The sequence below is a fragment of the Euprymna scolopes genome, chromosome 1 (genome assembly GCF_053919585.1).
Source record: "Euprymna scolopes isolate OS-2025 chromosome 1, ASM5391958v1, whole genome shotgun sequence".
Classification (NCBI taxonomy): Eukaryota; Metazoa; Mollusca; class Cephalopoda; order Sepiida; family Sepiolidae; genus Euprymna; species Euprymna scolopes.
Window position 1 is genome coordinate 65,862,985 of NC_136482.1, and position 17,395 is coordinate 65,880,379.

A 17,395-nucleotide genomic window follows, 5' to 3' on the forward strand; every position below is an offset into this window, starting at 1 on the left:
ACAAAACAAAAAATCCGACTTATTTCAATTACATCAACATTCTTCCTACTTAAGTAGAGGGCGAATGCATCATCCTCTAGATACAATGGTAGCGTTCGAACGACATTTTAAATTCCGATCTGTTCACATCGGCTCTCATAACTCGACTCTACCATCTCAACCTAAGGATTTTAATTACGTCATTTTAAGCGTGGAGCATCGTTGATTTGCAAATTAATGCATATCAAACTGCATTCACCTTTGATCCTTAAAGATCACCTCATAACCTATGGACAGATCGGCAATCACCTCAACTTCCAACAACGCCAGTCACTGCTAATCTCTCAAAAACATCGGTAGTCAATACTGGCCTCTCCAAACATCGCGAGACAATGTTAGTTCCTCAAAAACATAGCTAGATAATGCTCGCCTTTCATTAACACAGCTAGACAATGCTAATCTCACAAAACGACACCAGACAATGCAAGCCTCTCAAAAACACAACTAAACAATGCTAGCTTCTCAAAAAATAAAATGCTAGACAATATTAGCTTATCAAAACGCTTATTGACAATATTAGCTTCTTAAACCCACGGCTAGACAATACTATCTTCTGAAAAACACCGCGAGACAATACTAGCTTTTCAAAAGTACCGCTAGATAATGCTAGCCTCTCCATAACACCGATTGACACACTAGCCTAAAAAAAGACTCCACTATACAATACTAGCCTCGCAAAAACATCGCTATATATTACTAACTTCCAAAACACAAAGAAGTAAGTCGAATCGTAATTCTCCATTATAATATTAAAAAAGTCTGACTCGAGCCACATTTACATCTTGTCATTTTTCGGCGCTTTTAATTACGTCTATTTTAGTTGCTCTCTATCAGTAAAAAAATATCAAAACCCGTTTTTCTCTCCAAAAATTCTAAATACCAGAAAAGATACGTGACTGTCTGTTTACGGTTTGCAATTGGCTATTTTATTTTATAATTAAACAAACAAGTTATATTGAAAGGAGATCGTAAGATTTTTTATGGCTCATTTTAAAAATTGTCAATAAATGTGCAAGTGAATTGACATCTGTTCCTTTTTTTTTTTTTACAAAGGCATCACCACATTATCAAGGCCCAGAGGCCACTCAAGGATAAGGGTTAAAGAGTGTACAGTAGAAGTTGGTCAATATAGTAATCATTAGTAATGAAAATTTGGTAAATTTAATAATTTATATGGAACGGCTCATCAAGAACTTATTTACTTTAGACTTGAACACAACCATATTGTAGTCAGCCGGAAAGCAGGAAAACGGAAGACAATTCCACAAGCGTGCAGTTCTAAGAAAGAAGCTTTGTTCATGGAATCTACGTTTAGGTTTAGGCACAGCTAAAGAGTGGGGGAAATTATTGATAGTGTTTACAGCTAGACGAGTGTTTCTTGTGAAAGTTTGGCGAGGGGGGACCATAGATTGAAGCTCAGTTGAACACTTTCCATGAAAATAACGATAAAGCAGAGACAAACTCGCAACATCTCTTCTGTGAGATAGAGGTTGCAAGGACGAGAAAAGGACATCTCCTACGAGGCTACGAAGTCTATTTTGAACTCTATCAAGGCAGGACAAGTCCTTTCTAGCAGCTCCTGCCCAGATGTGGCAACAGTATTCCATCCTTGGACGTACCTGGCTCTTATATAGATAGAGAATAGCATCAGCAGTGAGATATCTACTGGATCGATAGAAAGATCCCACCATTTTTCCAGCGGCCTTGGCAACATATTTGATATACGTGTTCCATTTAAGATCAGGAGTAATGGTCAAGCCCAGAAGCTTGTCAAAACTTGAGGCCTCCTGAAGACGAGAGCCATTCATTTCAATTGATGGCAAATGTGGATTAGAATGTTGATGATGTAAAGAGAGAAGCTTGGTTTTAGATGCATTAAAAGTAACCAGCCACTCCTTTCCCCATTGTACTACGTGCTCAAGATCAGAGGAGAGATAATTGGAGAGAACTTGCTCGTTTACTGTCTTAGATGTGGTACCATAAATGGTAGTGTCGTCAGCATAAATGTCTACAAATGATGTAAGGATAAAATATTTACACAAAAACTTTGAAAAAAAAAACAACTAAAAATGTGTTGTGTTTGAATTTCCATTCAAAAAAATTCAATTAAAAAATTAAAAATTCTTTTTAGATTGAAAAGTTTGAAAAAGATTTTGCAACAAAATGTTTTAAATCCTCGTTATTTGTTTTATTTTTTCATTCCTTGCATTTATAATGTGTGTCTAAATTTTAAACTACCGTAAAGTTTTTACGGTTTCTGCTAATATTTAATAATGTAAATAACATTAAACATATTTTTTCATTTTAATAACTATGGGATCTGCTAAAAACCTGTCAGAGAATAAATAACTACGTATGTTAATTCTTACTTAATTCTTACAAACGCTTATGAAATTAATGTATTTCATGCTAACGGTAATGGGTTAGAGAAAGTACTTCATTCTACGAATTAGCTTATATTTGAATACTTTTAAGCATCGATTGCCCCCTGCAAGACTATTATAGGTCAGGTAGAGGAATACCACATTTTCTTTACTAATGGTTCATATGTCGGTGTCAAATTTGTTCCAACGCAATAGTAATTTTAAATGTTTATTCAAACTACACAGTTGAATAATCTTTCATTACTATCAGTTAAATTTGAACCAGATTACGTAAAGAATTTCACGTATTTACACATTTAATAACTGATACATTCAAATATGAATTACATATGTAGAATAATGGATACACTAATCAAAGGAATACTTTGTAATAACGATAAAACCATATCCAGAAAACTAGAAAATATACATTCCTTAACAAATAAATTATAACACAACTATTGTAACCTAATATATCTGGATAAGTTACAGTATAAGATATCTAAAATTCTGAAATGCAATACTATAGAAAGTATATTTCGGCCACTTAAAAATATTAACCTTTTTTTTACTGCGGCCAATTAAACAAAAAAGAAAGAAAAAAGATAATGTTAAATTCAAGAGAAAAAAATGTAAAACCAATTTCAAAATGCATAATTATTCAAATCATGAAGATGTAAGCAATCAGAGATTTGTCCCGAACCAGAACTTATTCACACATAAGTGTTAAGGTTGCCTTCTCGTGATATAAGGTAGACAGCTATGGCTGGCACGTGCATGTTTCACTCTTGTGTGTGTGATCTTCTTGTTTTTAATCATCCAATGAACTCACTAATTACCTTAATAAAAAAATAAAATGAAAACGTAATGCTATTATAAATGATAAATTACACTTGAAGCTTGGCAACTTATCTTTCTGTATTGAATTAATAAAAATAAAAGACAAGGCTGCAACTTCCACACATATACGCCAGAATTGTTTGGTTTTAGAGAATTTAGTAGCACTTTTACATGGTGTTTCCCGGGGCCAAAGTTTAATGTATTTCGATTGAAACTTCTATCTTTCTTTTTTCTTCTGCCCTGGTTTTAACATTAGTTTCACTGCTACTTAATTTATTCTTCAGTCTATTCATTTCCTTTTACACACATACACCTCACTGTTTTAGATTACTAGAGGAAAAGTTCGCATGAGAGAATAAATATCTTGGTTATTTTAATCCTCGAATGAATTACCTTATGTGCACTTATCAGCTTTACTTCCTATCATATAGTAAATCGACATAATCACGTTAACACATCGGTTCTCTCCAGATCACCGATGTTAAGCAACGTTGAACCTAGCTAGTACCAGATGGGTGACCATTTGGGAATTCTAGGCGGGGTATGTGCTTTCTGCTTATCTCAGCATTGTTTCCAGTCGTCCTGAACCTCCACTTGCCACTGGTGTTCAACAATGGCGACTCAGGAGAGGTGTAATTGTGGATTGTGCAACTCTTGCCACAAAAAGTTCACGCGCAGGCACCCTTACACTAGGTATTCATAGTCTGTCAAGACTGAAGGAAACCATAGTATATCCATCGCTTTTAAACCGACCATCCAAATAAATATGACGCTAGTATAGAGCTTCTTTATAAATATATTTTCTTAATATGTGACAATGCCGATCAAGAAAATACCAATTTGTTTGTTTTATATTTTATACTTTTAACCGAAAATATAACATACATATGTAAAAACAGACTACTTTTATTATACAATTGTTGGCATTTCTAAGGTTATCGTCTATATATTATTACGCTTGTCGCTTTGACCGTTATCATCTTAACATTCCTTTAAAGGAATGTGGAATATTCCAAATGGCTTCTAAACATTTAAAATAATAAAACTAAAAACTTAGTGATAAATCATGTGAGATAAATCGTAGGTACATTCTGGTCGAATTGTAAAAACGCTAGCCACATCCTGATTGGATAAAATAAATCTTGCTTACCAATGAAAGCTTCAAGCGAACATGGCGGTTTTTAACTTTCTTTTCAAATCGGTTATATTTGTATGTACATATAAAGGTGTATTCATAAAAACTTATAGAAAAAAACTCAAATTGTTTATAGAAGGATTCTCTTGTGTAAATTTTAAATGAATGTAATAGATTATGTAAAATTATTATTTGTTTGTAATTAATTTATTAATTAAATTATAAGAAAAATTATTTGTATGTTATTGTACTATTTTTCATAATACTTACTTTTTTTTCTTTTATATATTTGTATATTTAGGATTTTATGTATTCTGTTTATTATTTTATAACTTTTGGATAAGAGTGTTGACAATACAAGTACTTATGTAGAGAAACACTGTGCAATTTGTTTTTATTATTAAATTCAATTTTTACGATATATTTTGTTTATCACGTTGCTAGGTGAAACTACAGATGTATAAAAATTGCCCTTTTCTCCAAGAGTACCATTTTATTACAAATAAACATCACAGTTAATCTCATTTCCTTTTGTCTGTCTGTATAATTCTGATTAATTTCCCCTTTCCTTGATATGATATCAACTGACAGTTTAAATTCTTCAACATATACTTCAAATGCCGACGTAAACATGTTTTCCTCATTATTATTATATATGAAATAGCCTGATGCTTACTGATTAACGAAATTTGACAGTTTAAATATTTTAAAATCTCTGAAATTAAATTTTCAGGTGAAAATAAAAAAAAAAGTTACGAAACACCATCCCCTCCCCATGTAAAGTATAGCTTTGTAAATTACGATTTAATGCCGATTTAAATTTTCTTTTCACATAAATAACATGTGTGTACGTATCAATGTTTATTCATATTTTTTTAAATGTTGTGTAAATTTAAAATGAACGTAAAAATTAAAATTATTATTTGTTTGTAAATAAAATTAAATTGCAAGAAAACTATTTGTATTTTACATGTCTAGTTCTTATAATATTTACATGTAATTTTTTCTTTTTGCTACGTTTGTTTATATTTATTTTTGCGATAAGACTTTTGTAAAAACAAGTACTTATGACTATGCAAGATTTTTTTATTAATGCATTCAATATTCATGTTATTTTCGTTCATCATATTGCTAGGTAAAAATACAGATTACTTAATAAGACAAACGAAAAAGTACCATTTTTTATTTCGAATTATTTATACGAAAACCAAATTTAATAGAATATTTTCTTAATTCGTAGCGATGGAATTTGTTTATTATTTTTACCTATTTCGTAGTGATATTAATCACTGCAGAGTAAAATAATTAAACTTACTAAAAATATTTTTCTTATTTCGAATTACTTAATCAAGACATAAACACAGTTTATTTTACAACTGAATTTTTTGAGGGAGGGGGAAAGCAGATAATTAGACCCTAAAAATTAGAGTAAATTACCGTTGTGTTACTTTGCTAACAATTTATAAACAACGATATTGATCAAAAGTTGACAACGACCGTCCTATGTAAAGAATATGTTTCTGTATATAAACATTACTATTAGAAAAACCATTCTTCACATAATAATGGAGCTCTGTTAATTTTTCTGTGTCGGCTTGTTGAAAGAATGTTTATTTTCCTCGTTAAGTATAAAGATTTTCTCGGTTATTAGATTCGTTTGTTTTACTGTAAAAAAAAACAAGCTGCTGTTACGAAATGATCAACCATATAGTAAGCAAACGCAACAAAATGGCCCAAAAGAAACACAAGAACAAACACCACTAAGTCAGTACACTGGAAATTGTGCAAACAACTGCATCTTGAACGTACAAACAAGCGGTACAAGCATAATCCGGCAACAGTACTTGAAAACGAAAATTACAAAATCCTTTGGGACATTGACATACAAACATAAAACCCGTCCAGGCCAGAGGACTTAATGATTAACGAGAAAGAACGGTCCTGTTAAATCGTCGACTTTGCTGTTCCAGCTGACTACAGGATGAATATTTAAGAAAAGAAAAAAAACGGAACATATACATAGAGCTAGCAAGAGATCTGAAAAGGATATGGATTATGAAGAAAAGCAGAAAAATACCTATAATAGTGAGAGCAATAGGAACAATTCCAAAAAGCTTTGAAAAATTAATGGCAGAAATTGGAATCAGAGAGATAGTTTGAAAGATACAACGAATTACTAATGAAAACAGCTGAAATATTAATGAAAACTCTTGAATGCGCAGAATAATACATATGAGCCACATACGCTGGCCAGTCAAAGTGCTGCAGAAGCGAAACATGAAGAAATGCCACATGGCACCAAGAACATTAAAGCTAAAAATCTATAAGTTATCTATCGCCTCCCTCATCCCCTTCCATTGTCCTATCACCGCCTTTCCCCAAAAAAGGGTGGAACCAAATAGCCTGGAAGGGTCTAGGATAAAGGAAAGACCGAGGAGAGAGTAGTGATTAGACATTGGATATGTGCGAGGAGAACTGAAACCTTGGGAATGCCTATTGCCACTCAAATTCATATGGAGATAAATGGTCCTTGCCAGTGAGAAATCAAGTGTAAGCAGCTGTTGCGATAACGCAAGTTCATTTGCAAATGTTATTAAAAAGGGGTGAAGAGTACTGTTAATTTGGGGAAACTTGTTTTCACTCAGCTTCCAGAAATCACCACGGGTTGTCTTCAAGGAAATATCTTTGATGAACTGTGTGAAAGCTCCTTTTAAGCCAATAATAATAATTATAATAATAATAATAATAATAATAATAATAATAATAATAATAATAATAATGATAATAAATGTGTAGGGTAACAAATTAAGCTAAGTCACTCTTCCAAAATAAGAGAAAAAGACAATTATTTTAGAAATTCAAGTAATCAGTTTCGCACATAAATTTAAAGTAAAATGACTATTATTACAAGCCGAATCTAACATTTTACGGACATTCCTCAGTTTTTTTATTTACTACTAATCTTATCTTATATAATTGCTTAAAAACTAAAAAAATAAAAAGGATACTAGTAAAATTTTTATTTCGCACGCATTGTTAAAACTGTAATTAATATTTTTTTCTGTCAGCATTTTGTATAATTTTCGAGTTTGAGCGGTTGTCACTAGTTCTCATGTAGCTCTTAAAGGCAGCCATTTTTGTTCTAAGTAAACAGAGGATATATTGGGTTTATTTTAGAATAAACGTTTTTAAAAAGGTATAAACACAATGATTGTATCCATACAAGTAGAAACTTTATTTAGGCAAGCATTTGATGCATATTTGTTTTTCTTCTTCTGTTCTGTAAGTTGCAGTAACAAATACCGAAATCTTATTCTACTTTATGGTGGGTATGGTATCGTTCAATGTCGATATAAGTTTTTTTTTTTATTATTTAACAAACTTCAACATGTTTTCCTTTATATATTTATATATTTTACCAAAGACTTTGATAAAATTATGAGGTTTTAATATGTATATTTAAATTTTGTGCAAAGTTAGAAATAGAAGGAAACTTTACTTATTTACGAAGTAGCCGATAATCATATGAATGTTAAACGGGCGAAATTTAAAAAAATAATCTCTATAAAATGTTAAATCTTTTAATAATCAATTGCGACGATCTTAAAAGGGCAAATACACGTTCGGCACGTACGTGCAAAAAATACTCAATAAAAGAGCAAACAAACTCTAGAATGTTTAATTTGTCAACCAATAGTAAGAAAACTAAGATTTATCATTCAATGGGAATGGGACATAAAAATGTTGGTCTTATGTTGTAAATGGACTGCTTCTGACAAATAAAATCAGCAAAGATACAAGTGCTTCATCCGGGATTTTGCAGTACGTTCAAGTACCCGTTTTGCGGGTACTCTTGCAGCAAATGGATGTTAAAAGAGCAACTGTTGTTTAAGGTGTTTTTTTAACTACCTAAGAATTATGGTTGGAGATCCGATTTTGAGATTAAAATTTTGGCCTATGTTAGGGACCATTATAATGCCAAATTTCATAAAGATTGCTTGAGGAGATTGGGGTGGCGAAAATTTACTATATTCAAATTCACAAAGAAGTTAGTCGGCGCAATATTGGCGGCCCCTGGAATGGTGGCGAACTCAAACATGATGTGCATGATCACTAGGTGGTTAGTTTTTGAAGAGCTATAACATATATGGCATGAACCGTTGAACATGACCATGGAAATGGTTTGGATAATTTTTAGTTTGGTCATGATTGGCCCAGTAATGTACGCTGTAGGAAAGTATATATATATATATATATATATATATATATATATATATATATATATATATATATATATATGCCCATGAACTTGATCTTTGAACTCTATCTTAACAAATATTGTACACCACTCATAGATGGCGGACCCGTAGTGGTGTGGCCCGTAGGTGCGTTGAACTCACAGATACACACACATCCGATTGCTACTTGGTTTATTTTATATATATATATATATATATATATATATATATATATATATATATATATATATATTTAGTAATGTGATTGATAATTTGAAAATCAAATTATAATTAAATTAAAAATCCGTTTCATAAGGAGGATAACAACAAAATCAATTATTTGTACGATCGTTTCGGAAAACAGTGTTTTTATTGTGGTAGACATCAAATTACCGACAATAATTATTACATATAGATTTTTAACAAACAAGGTTTCCTCGTCAGCAAATATTGTGAAGGGTTTTTATTAAATGTAAATATTTATACATATATATATTCATCCATATGAAGTCTCGAAATAAAGACAAAACGTTGATGAACATATAACAGGATGTGTTCCTTTATATATATATATATATATATATGTGTGTGTGTGTGTGTGTGTGTATGTGTGTGTGCATCGCATTACGTGTGTAAAATAATTTAAACTGTGCCATTTGAAAAACTAATCTAATCTGCTTAAAAATGCTTGAAAATGTTTTATGTCTCTGGATTTTGATCGTTATTTTATTACGCGAATCAATAATTGCTTTAGATCGACTTTACTTCTATTATCTAGATCTTGAAAGCGCCGTTTCCTATACTTTTACATTCAGCTTACAGTATAAACTTGTATAAATTAATTAAATTGCTGCCACACTCAAACAGTGACATCAGTTTTTCTGAATTGGAAAGAGCAACTTGTCATGAATACTACTAATTCATTACTTCTACAGAAAATAATCTAATCATTACTAATTCATTTCATATATATATATATATATATATATATATATATATATATATATATATCCTATAGAATTACGTATCAGGCTATATGCTAAATCTAACTATGCAAATGGTTGATATTTTCAGAATATTATATTCAATAGGATCCTATGTAACTATACTCATGAAAGTGGCGAGCTTTTAGATAAAAAATGTTTAGACCATTTCATCATGTGACATCATGTCTGGAGCAATGCACATAAAATATTGTATTTTATTACATGCCGCTGTTAAATCGTAATGCTGCAATGATAGTAAACGATATTTATCTTAAAGCAAACATTTAAAAAAAAATCAAATTAGGAGGCGCAAGTAAAGTAGGCCACTTATCAGCCGGACTGCTAGCCTTACCGAAATAATCACTGTTTATGCTATTTAACTATATTCTCAGAATTTTAATCTTATTTTTCCTATATTTACATTGGCCACATTCACTTTGTAATTGATAGTTACATTCAATGAAATAGATTTTATTTTACTAGGATGTCAACAAAAATATTGAGGTCTGTTAAAACAACTACTCGATCATATTAAGGGGGTTTCCAATGCATGTACTATCCGCACAAATTCAAATCAAAACGCATCATTCGCTTACAACTACTGTGGAAACCCGTAATATACCCGCAAATGTATTATAAAAACAAACAAAAATAATTCAAAGAGTAGGATTGAAAAATGTTTTCATTCTTAAACCATTGTAATTTGAAATGATCCGTATATTTTATACTTTTAATTGAAAACTATTTTAGGGTATACGGAACACAAATATAAAAACAGATACACCACTGAGAAAATAAATGGCATACTTTCCCATACATAAATATAATTATGGCAATAGTAACAAATAATGCAAACAAACAAGAACAATGCGACATATAGTTAATCGAAAACAGTGTATTTAAGTAAAACATAATTCGAGGGTTTCTTAATAGGAAAAAAAAATATAGGAACATATTTTTTTTTCATAAAAAAAGCGATAGTTTAGCTATCAAATATCCCAAAATATTGACAATTGCTCTATCTAAAACATTGTAAATAATTAATTTTATCTTGTATTCAAATGTATAAACGCAGTGACTAATATATAGATGGACCTCTGAGAATAATATCATTGTATTAGTTGTCGAGAATGTGAAGAATCCCTATGTTAGTTATAAATTATGCATTATTCAAATGAATTAAAGCAAAAATTATATTGATATATATATATATATATATATATATATATTAATCATCTATATCTTATTTTAGACATTAGCCCTTCTATTGGATATACACGGGATAATTCTAGAATTATGAAACAATGGAATGTGATTTCTCAAGTCATAATCGCCTATAAGGCACAATATGAAACTTTACTAGAAATATGTAAACCAGAAATTACTCTCTATTTACATCTATTTTAAAGTAATGATTACTTGGTTGTGCGTGATTTTCTTTTCTTTAAATCATTAGAAAAAATGGATGTCGAATTTTTACGTCCAATTTATTTTATGTACGTTAACACGCGATACCCTCAGGTTACAACTTGATAAGCTTACAGAGTGTATAACATATTAGTATGTTTTTCTTTAATAAACCATAATAATATTTATGTTATTCAATCATGATGACTTTTTATATAAATTTATATGTAAGTTCATATAAGAAAAACAAGAGGCAACTATAAGCCATTTTTTCTCGCAGTTTTGCTCATGATGTCATGCCTTTATAGGAAAAGGATGAACCGAACTAATATAGATAACGTTGATGAACCGAACTAATATAGATAACTTTGTAAGATATTTGGATGATAATCGTGTTCTCTTTCTTTTTAATCAGGAAACATTTTATTGAGTTCTAACTCCCAATTTATCTTTGTATGTAATAACTTGTGTTATGATTGGATAATATAGTTTAATGAATAGATTGATTGTTGTGGCTGTTCTCTTGAAGATATAAGCAATAAAATCATAATCCGTTTTAATTAAGCGATGAATAGATATGTCAGAACTTATGTGAGATTCAAAAATATGGAAACGGGGACAAAGGGAAATAATAATTTATAAAACTGATAGCGTCGAAGACACACTGGAGTCATTATAATAATGATATATTTTTTATCTATATGGTCAGAAATATAACTTGGGTCTAATATGGGATCAAACTCTTTATTCACATTCATACACATGTCATTGATATTTTAAGTTTCATATATCTATGATTACATATTTAAGAAAAGAATCAAATAAATGTTATTAAGTGACAGCATAACCTTTGCCTTTTTTAATTGTCATGCTTTATGAACAATCTTTTAATTACTTAGTATTTTCCTCCATAAAAACATGCATTTTAATTCCATCTATTGACTATTACTTATAACACCAAAGGTATTTCATTAATGAACAAATATAAAATAAGTAGAATGACGACAGAGAACCGCATGCCTAAGAACGTAGAACGCGCGACACACGCATAGCGATGTGTCATATGTACATATAATATTAAATGAAAGATGAGGAATAAAATTTATATATAATCTTTATTGTATGATCAGAAGAATAGGGACAATTTAAGATGAAATTTAAGAAAAAAATATTTAGCTAAATGCGTCTAATCAGAATCGAAAAGGGGCCAGAATTATGGTAAATTAGAAAACTAGAAAATCCTGGCTTACTTACATTTAGTAATGAAATGGGAATGAGGGAAAATGGTGACCAGTAATTAAAAGTATGTACAACATACAAAGGTCAATCGAGAAGGTAAGTCTATATGTAAGTAATATAAAAAAAATATGTAGGTCACTATAGACACAATAGGATCATTAAAGAAGAGCAAACAATAAACTAAGAAAATATAATGACCAAAATATAAAGAAAGTGAAAAAAGGGGGTAGAAACAGTAAATATAGGGTACAGAGATGCATATATATATAAATAGATAAATATAAAAATAAAAATAAAACGATCTGTAATTGAGGAAAATGGGTTTTGAAACATGTTGAAGAATAAAATAAAATAAAATACCATAAAACGAAATAATATAATATAGGTCCCAGTGAAGTATTTATTTTAAGGTTCAAAGCGGAAAGCATTGTAACTGTTTACAAATCATATATATATATATATATATATATATATATATATATATATATATATATATATATATATATAAACACAACATATACAGAGAGATATGTATATCAATTATTATAGTAATAATGGCGTCAGCTCCTTTAAAAAATTGTTTCTTATTGTTGAGCACTTTAAAGTAAGAATGTACGTCGGTTACCTAATCTCGCATGCGCAGATCATGGTGTTATAATCAGTAAGTCACTCTAGACAGACGTTTTGACATTTAACAATAAATTTTAAATTTCAACTGTATTTCTCGTATTCAACTTTAGCCATGTTGTTTGTTCCTTCCTAATGGAGTCAAAGATGTATTTGTGGCTGGATTCGAGTTGCCCAGAGCGCAATAATCGTAAATCCTTACACTGAGAATTCCCTAATGGATGAAACACTAGTGTATTTAAGTATTATATATATATATATATATATATATATATATATATATATATATATATATGTATATATATAGTATTCTATGTTAAATCTATACAACGAAATGAAACAAAGAATGTATCGAAGTTAGTAATGGTGCTCAGTAAAACTGTGCAAGTCATACTAAGCAGTTTTTTTTTACTTAAAATTAAATGAATTTATGTATAGATCTATGTATGTATATAGTGATTTGTTAATTTACGAATTGTGTTGTCTTTTTATAGGTTTCTTGTTTGCGCAAACAATTCAACTTCCATGTTACTCATAACGAATTGAGGATTGTTACACTTTAATAAGGTAAGATTTCTCTTTAACATTTACTATATTTTTCTGGATTGTATGATAAGCAAAGATTAAAAAATACAAATTAACAAAGATAAATTCCGATTTTTTTAAACACGTAAAACTTTATTCTAATTCACTTCTTATAACATTCTCCCTCTTTCGTTTTGCACATTTGTTGGAATTATGCTACACTTGCATTCATTTTTAGAACAAGCTTACACCCCGTGCCAGAACTATATGCAAATCGATATTTTTGTTCTAACTCCGATGGTTTTCAATGAAAATTTGTGAAATTTAGCACGTTATATGGCAACATTAACACAACCGCAGATCTAAAATTTTAAGCTAATCTGCACAGTAATAAACAATTGGCAGCCATTTTATGTGATTTGCATTTTTTCAGCGTGCCAACTTTATATGTAAAACAATGCTAAAATATGGCGAAGTGCTAAAAGATCATCGAAACATTGATTATTCTAGGAATTTCTAAATTGAGAACAACAATAATAAAGAACAAACGACTTCAATATGCTTTCATAGAATAACCATTTTCTTATATAATTGCCATTTTTATTGACAAGAGCAAAACGCCTTTGGTCCATAGAATATGCCAAACTTTCGATTTCATCTGATGAAATGTCTTTGGCAGAAGTCAGAACAGCATTCCAGGTGTCATCCTTGCAGCTGTACTGACTTGCTCCGGAGTAAATATTTTGTTTCAAGATGCCCCGCAGATTTTCAACGAGATCTAAATCTGGAGAACAGGCTGCCTATCGCATTATTTTCCCCATGTCTGGCAAAACTCTCTCCAAATATTCAGTAGCTATCCTTGCAGAATAAGACGGTGCATTATCATGTATTAATATCATCTTTTTCCGGAATGCCAAATTTTTCTTCTTGTGTCAGGGTTCCACGTGTTACTTAATGAAGTCAATGCAGAGTTTGGCGGTAATTTACACTCCAGCGAGTCTACATGGTCCTACCAGCTCATTGCCAATTATTATATAATCCATTGCCAATTATATATAAATCCACACTCCACCTCCTTGTTGACGCCTGATCCTTTGAGGACATAGACCCTCATTATGGTACCACCCACCCATCCCGCATCGGGGCCATGAAGGGTCGCTCGACATCCATCGGTGAACAAAACAGTTTGAAAAGTCACCTTCTTGTGAACTCTTGGCCAGTCGATCCTCTTTTTCTTGTGGATATATTACAATTGAGGGCGGGCCTCTGGCTTTCCAAATTTCGCAATCGTCCTCAGGATACGGCAAGTTTACTTGGACACATCCAGAACTTGTTTGCTAATTCTAAGTGGTTTACGGCGAACTTCTCTCTTGGTCTTGCTCATTGTTCGATGTGACAGATATGATTTCTTACGAATGTTCCCTTTGTCAGACGCCCGTTGCAAAGTTGAGGGTTATTTTTTATTGTACGATTATTACAGTGTAATTCTTTGGCAATTTCTAAGGTAGAAATTTTATTAGGGAGCCTTTTAACAATTTTCGACTTCTCAGCTTGACTTAAGACACGTTTAAGTCTCATCTTACATATAAAGTTGGCATGCTGAAAAAAAACTGCAAGTCATTAAAATGGCTGCCGTTTGCTCGCTATTGCGCAGATTAGCTTAAAATGTTATATCTGCGCATGCGTTAATGTCGCCGTATAACGTGCGAAGTTTTACGAACTTTCATTGAAAATAATCGGAATTAGAACAAAAATGTCGATTTTTATATAATTCTGGCACTTGGGTGTATATTGGACATCCAATGATTTATCCTCATAAATAGGATTCGTAAACAAAGATTCTAAAAAATACTCGAGTAGTTTTCTCATTTTCATTTAAGAGTGTTGACACTAGAGGTGCAAATACTCATATTTTTAACATAAATGATATTTTTATTTGTGAGTTAAAGAAAGATACCCAGTACCAACGTGATCGAAAATCTTCTTTATCGGTATCGTCACGTTCTAACATTTAGACCCAAAAGGCTGTGCCTGAGACAGTCGCAAATGAAACAAACAAAAGGAAAAAATTCGCCTCATTTTTTCCAGGTTTTGACAAACCGTATTCATTACTTTCCCAACAACAGCTGCATCAAGTTTTTTTATTTTATTTCAGGTTCTGTGCAACGACATCTGTTTAATAATAAATCTGTTCTGATCCACATGTGACACAGTTTTCTTTTTGTTTTCCTTCTCTTTCACTGCTATGACATCACATTGTGCACCTGCTTGGTCATTTGCATACGTGTCATGCGATTCCAGCTGCTTACACGCGTCATCGACTCTGTTACACAAATTTTATATGTGTTTCTTGATAAAACTTTCTGAATATGTAATCCAAAAACAAGCGTATTGCGGTATTTTAAAAAATTGCTTAGAATGAGTTTAAAAACTATTACACTGCCTAGTACTTTGAATGCGTCCGACATAATAAGTGATAAATAAATTATATTAATCGAATCATACTTTCTGACATAAAATACATTTTAACTATGTTATTAGAAGACATCATAGTGTGGAATACTGATTAGTAGGACTAGGAAAACAGCATACTTTTGCCTTGTTTTCATTCTCAGGTATATATCCATTATTATTGTATATGTTTTCATGTAGAGTGATATTGTTTTCGATTGATTAAGTGTGTCTAACTGTGTCGGATATATACTCGAGAGTAAACACAATGAAAAGAATATGCTGTTGCCCTAACCCTACTAATGAGTAATGATTAAGTGTTTTAAAGTGAAAGAAATTGATATTTCCGGAGTGAACGTCCAAATCTGGTAATATGCCGTTAAGCAAATACTTGTCATTGGACACTATGCAAAACCTTAAAATCAGCTTTATAATTAAAAAAAAACATCGTATTCATTGAGAAACGTTAGATTGTGAGACACGACACTGTACTAATCACTATTGATAGTGGAATAAATATTACGAAAATACAAAGAAAAAATCTGACAGACGACCATATTGTGATTGTAACGACTTTCGTAGGATCAAGCAATTTGTTTTTATGCTCAAAAATAATATACAATTATTCACTCGCGATATAAGAGTTAGGAAACCATAAACGAACGTCCGTGTTCAACCAAATGAAATGCATTACTTACTTCCGCTTTTGGGGTATCTAAAATTTACAACTGATGTTCACATTATTTGTATACGTTTATAGTTCTCTCAATTAATATTATTAAACATTTACTATTTCTTACTAAGGGTAAGAAATGATGTTAGTTGAACAACATTTTCTTTGACTTTTTGAGTTTCTATGCTTACTATTTTTTTATAGTAATTAGATGTATCATTGCCTTAATGAGATTTGAGACTGAAATGTAAATGTATTTGTCTAGACATCCAATCTTTATTCTTTTAGATATTTTTAATTATTATCTGTGTACACGCATATTCATATATATATATATACATGCACATATACATGGATATATATATACACATATACATGTATATATACACATTGCGACAAAGTGATAATAGAGAAATAGAAAGAGGAATAGACAGTGAAATACAGCTCTTATTTCGATTAATCTTTGATTACAAAGAAATTGGTTAATCTATTTCGGTCCAAATATCAGCTTGTATTTCAATATCATTTTCATTGCTTTCAGGTTTCAGCTTATTTGCTTTTAAGTAGATATCAAATAAACGCGTGTTGATCTAACACTTGTCCCTGTTGTTAGCTCTTTTCCATTGACGGCCTGATTCAATGTAAATCAAATACTTTCGCGGCAATTTTCTCTCAATAGCAGACAACACGTCTCACCTATTCAGAGTTTAGATGCAATAAGATCAACTTTTGGAGTGATTCAGTTCCGCAGTCTATACATTCAGAAGCTATTAGCCATTTTAATATCCTCTCGATTTAATACCGAATTACTCTTATATAATGGCTGCCGACAGCTATTTGTCTTGGTCAAAACGTTTTATCTATTTATTTTT

General features: G+C 31.0%; 1 long non-coding RNA gene across 1 annotated transcript in view; it reads left to right on the top strand.

Moving 5' to 3' along the window:
• Positions 1-17,395, top strand: part of LOC145301511 (uncharacterized) — a 2,019,466-nt gene that overhangs the window by 369,105 nt on the left and 1,632,966 nt on the right. The window contains exon 2 of the long non-coding RNA XR_013873525.1: positions 13,369-13,441. This is a non-coding gene — a long non-coding RNA (uncharacterized LOC145301511). The remainder of the gene's footprint in view (positions 1-13,368; positions 13,442-17,395) is intronic.